We start from the raw sequence: 5,000 nt of genomic DNA, 5'->3' as shown, positions 1-5,000 counted from the left end.
GGAGCTCGGGAGATGACGTCAAGCTGCTCCACCAGGTGGCTACGTGGATTGAAGACACAGCGACCCGCCGTGGAAAATTGCAGCCCCAGGTACCGGAAGGTTTCACCCACACGCAGGGCAGGCATGGTGGTATTGCCTGCTGTGAAGGTGACATTGCTGTCCACCTTCACCTTCTTCTCGCGCCCTGACGCGACTAAGGCGAGGGTGAAACACTTCCGGGCGTTGATCTGCAGCCCCAGGTGGGCGAGGGCTGCGGTAGCTGCGTCGATGAGGGACTGCAAGCCCCTCGGGGTCGCTGCAAACAGCAAGACGTCATCTGCAAAGGCCGCAGCGTTGACTCTGCGACCGAGGATCCGAGCTCCGATGTGGGAGGGCAGTTGGCCTAAAACGTAGTCCACCGCAAAGTTGAACAGGAGGGGGGAGAGGGGATCGCCCTGGCGAACGCCCCGTGCTGGCTGCACAGACACGCCCACGCCGGCGCCATCCGCTATCACTGTCGTGCTGCCCTCGTAGCACCGCTCGACATACTCGACAAAGCAATCCGGCAGGCCATGCGCCTTCAGCACGGGGCGAAGGGCAGCATGATCTACCGAATCGAATGCCTTAGATACGTCGATCGATGCCACAAAGACAGAGCGGCAGGAGCGAACTGCGTCGGTGAGAGCAGTGTCCAAGATGAAGGTATTTTCCAACATCCCATCCCGAGGGATGAATGCCCGCTGACGTTCGTCCACAGCACATGCGCGCATCAGGCGTGACGCGAGAACCTTGTGAAAGGTCCGCGCCAACACCGAGCAGACCGTAATGGGGCGAAAGTCAGCGGGGGATGTTGGTGCAGCCGTTTTCGGGAGAAGGGACGTCCGCGCGCGAAGCAGGCGTTCCGGAAGGGCGCGGGCCAGAAGGAAGAGATTCATCACTTTCACCAGGACTTCGTGCGGCAGGCGCCGCAACTCCGCTGGGGTAAGGCCGTCCGGCCCGGCTGCTGATCCCCTGGGCGGCAACGCGGCGGCGACCTCCTCATGTGTGACCGGCCCCCATATGCACTCGAGAGCGACAGGCTCTGAGTGCGGGAGGAGGCGGTCACGAATGAAGCCCGCGGTGGAGATGGGCTTCTTGGTGAAGAGGTCCGCCCAGAAGTCCAGCAGACCAGGGATGGCAGGTGGCGGCTGGAGCAGGGTGCCATCCAAGAGGCCGCGCACGCAACGTGCACGCGACCGTCGGAAGGCATCCTGCGTTCTCGCGTACTCCCAGCGGCGCCGCTTGCGCTTCTGCATCGGCGGCGCGACAGGCGGCCGCTTCGATGGTTGGCGCGGCCGCTGTGTCCTGGTGATCGATCTCTCCCCTCTGGACCCGACCGACGCAAGGGCATCCGGGAGCATGCCCAGGATGAGATCGGGCGGCGTGCCTCGCCCCAGACCTATGACACGATCCAGGGCAGAGAAACGCTGGGCGGAAGCGGGTAGCCCCGCCAGATGCTCCCAGATGGCGGCGTCAGTCGGCCCCTCCGGCGGCGGCCCGGTGGTGTCGGCCGCGAAGTCCTCGGCTGCGTCGACGGGCGGCGCAGCGGCCTCGCCCGCGTCAGGCAGCGGGCTCGCTGCTCCCCGGCGGGACGCCGGCTCTTCCCCCCGACCGATCTCAAGCGCCTCCATGAATTGGCGGACAAGCTGCTTGTGGGCAGCTTGCCGCCGTCGGCACTTGATTGCCTCAAGCGTTCGGTCGGGGAACATCCTGATGAGTTCTTGATTTACAAAGAAGAACCGGGCGTCCCTCTCGAGGAACAGTTCGGCCTCTGCCTTGGCGAGCGACAGGACTTCTTCCTCCGTCCACCTCGCGCGATGCCTCTCCGTGACGATCTCCGCGTTGGCGGCCGCAAGGTGTTGGCGGCGGCGATGGACCCCGAGACCGTTCTTGGTGGTGAAGCTGCGGTGGCACTCACTACAGGTGTATTCAGCTGCAAAAGTTACAAGATTTTCGGCACGGCCGGTTGGCCGGCTAGGTGCTGGGGGAGTTGGGGTGGCACCTTCAGCGGAAGGGCCACCACTTATTCTCTGATTACTGCCCCCAACTAAAAAAGGGATAGTGCGAGGGGGGGCTGGTAACCCCCCCAAGCCCCTGGTGCGGTCTTCCACTCTGCGAAAATCAGCGGGCCCACGAGAAGGGGAGAAGACCGCAGGAGAGGAGAGGCTAAGAGGGCTAGGCCCATGTATTGCGCATCACTCTCCCTGTAACTATAACCCAAGGAAGGCACCTCGCAGCAGCAGCACGACTACATCAAGACCGCACTTCGAAAAGCCAAGTCCGGATGCAGCCACACCGCCGCCACTTGGCCACCTTAAGAGAGTTTGGCGGGAGTAACTATGACTCTCTTAAGGTGGCCAAGTGGCGGCGGTGTGGCTGCATCCGGACTTGGCTTTTCGAAGTGCGGTCTTGATGTAGTCGTGCTGCTGCTGCGAGGTGCCTTCCTTGGGTTATAGTTACAGGGAGAGTGATGCGCAATACATGGGCCTAGCCCTCTTAGCCTCTCCTCTCCTGCGGTCTTCTCCCCTTCTCGTGGGCCCGCTGATTTTCGCAGAGTGGAAGACCGCACCAGGGGCTTGGGGGGGTTACCAGCCCCCCCTCGCACTATCCCTTTTTTAGTTGGGGGCAGTAATCAGAGAATAAGTGGTGGCCCTTCCGCTGAAGGTGCCACCCCAACTCCCCCAGCACCTAGCCGGCCAACCGGCCGTGCCGAAAATCTTGTAACTTTTGCAGCTGAATACACCTGTAGTGAGTGCCACCGCAGCTTCACCACCAAGAACGGTCTCGGGGTCCATCGCCGCCGCCAACACCTTGCGGCCGCCAACGCGGAGATCGTCACGGAGAGGCATCGCGCGAGGTGGACGGAGGAAGAAGTCCTGTCGCTCGCCAAGGCAGAGGCCGAACTGTTCCTCGAGAGGGACGCCCGGTTCTTCTTTGTAAATCAAGAACTCATCAGGATGTTCCCCGACCGAACGCTTGAGGCAATCAAGTGCCGACGGCGGCAAGCTGCCCACAAGCAGCTTGTCCGCCAATTCATGGAGGCGCTTGAGATCGGTCGGGGGGAAGAGCCGGCGTCCCGCCGGGGAGCAGCGAGCCCGCTGCCTGACGCGGGCGAGGCCGCTGCGCCGCCCGTCGACGCAGCCGAGGACTTCGCGGCCGACACCACCGGGCCGCCGCCGGAGGGGCCGACTGACGCCGCCATCTGGGAGCATCTGGCGGGGCTACCCGCTTCCGCCCAGCGTTTCTCTGCCCTGGATCGTGTCATAGGTCTGGGGCGAGGCACGCCGCCCGATCTCATCCTGGGCATGCTCCCGGATGCCCTTGCGTCGGTCGGGTCCAGAGGGGAGAGATCGATCACCAGGACACAGCGGCCGCGCCAACCATCGAAGCGGCCGCCTGTCGCGCCGCCGACGCAGAAGCGCAAGCGGCGCCGCTGGGAGTACGCGAGAACGCAGGATGCCTTCCGACGGTCGCGTGCACGTTGCGTGCGCGGCCTCTTGGATGGCACCCTGCTCCAGCCGCCACCTGCCATCCCTGGTCTGCTGGACTTCTGGGCGGACCTCTTCACCAAGAAGCCCATCTCCACCGCGGGCTTCATTCGTGACCGCCTCCTCCCGCACTCAGAGCCTGTCGCTCTCGAGTGCATATGGGGGCCGGTCACACATGAGGAGGTCGCCGCCGCGTTGCCGCCCAGGGGATCAGCAGCCGGGCCGGACGGCCTTACCCCAGCGGAGTTGCGGCGCCTGCCGCACGAAGTCCTGGTGAAAGTGATGAATCTCTTCCTTCTGGCCCGCGCCCTTCCGGAACGCCTGCTTCGCGCGCGGACGTCCCTTCTCCCGAAAACGGCTGCACCAACATCCCCCGCTGACTTTCGCCCCATTACGGTCTGCTCGGTGTTGGCGCGGACCTTTCACAAGGTTCTCGCGTCACGCCTGATGCGCGCATGTGCTGTGGACGAACGTCAGCGGGCATTCATCCCTCGGGATGGGATGTTGGAAAATACCTTCATCTTGGACACTGCTCTCACCGACGCAGTTCGCTCCTGCCGCTCTGTCTTTGTGGCATCGATCGACGTATCTAAGGCATTCGATTCGGTAGATCATGCTGCCCTTCGCCCCGTGCTGAAGGCGCATGGCCTGCCGGATTGCTTTGTCGAGTATGTCGAGCGGTGCTACGAGGGCAGCACGACAGTGATAGCGGATGGCGCCGGCGTGGGCGTGTCTGTGCAGCCAGCACGGGGCGTTCGCCAGGGCAATCCCCTCTCCCCCCTCCTGTTCAACTTTGCGGTGGACTACGTTTTAGGCCAACTGCCCTCCCACATCGGAGCTCGGATCCTCGGTCGCAGAGTCAACGCTGCGGCCTTTGCAGATGACGTCTTGCTGTTTGCAGCGACCCCGAGGGGCTTGCAGTCCCTCATCGACGCAGCTACCGCAGCCCTCGCCCACCTGGGGCTGCAGATCAACGCCCGGAAGTGTTTCACCCTCGCCTTAGTCGCGTCAGGGCGCGAGAAGAAGGTGAAGGTGGACAGCAATGTCACCTTCACAGCAGGCAATACCACCATGCCTGCCCTGCGTGTGGGTGAAACCTTCCGGTACCTGGGGCTGCAATTTTCCACGGCGGGTCGCTGTGTCTTCAATCCACGTAGCCACCTGGTGGAGCAGCTTGACGTCATCTCCCGAGCTCCGCTGAAGCCGCAACAGCGCCTCCACGCTCTCACCAACGTACTTCTCCCTGGCCTGTACCACGGGCTGGCCCTCAGCCGCACCCGGGTGGGTGCATTGAAGTCGGCCGACGTTACCATCCGGGCCGCCGTCAGGAGATGGTTCCGCCTTCCGGCGGACACCCCCCTGGGATACTTCCACGCTCCTGTTGCCCAGGGGGGCCTCGGCATTCCATCTTGCCGATGGATGGGTCCGACCCTCCGTCGGTCCCGTCTCCTGGCGCTGAAGAAGATAGGGCCAGCCTGCGACGGTGCAGGCATG

Source organism: Schistocerca piceifrons, unplaced genomic scaffold (genome assembly GCF_021461385.2).
Source record: "Schistocerca piceifrons isolate TAMUIC-IGC-003096 unplaced genomic scaffold, iqSchPice1.1 HiC_scaffold_943, whole genome shotgun sequence".
Taxonomy (NCBI): Eukaryota; Metazoa; Arthropoda; class Insecta; order Orthoptera; family Acrididae; genus Schistocerca; species Schistocerca piceifrons.
This window is presented reverse-complemented; position numbering follows the sequence as displayed.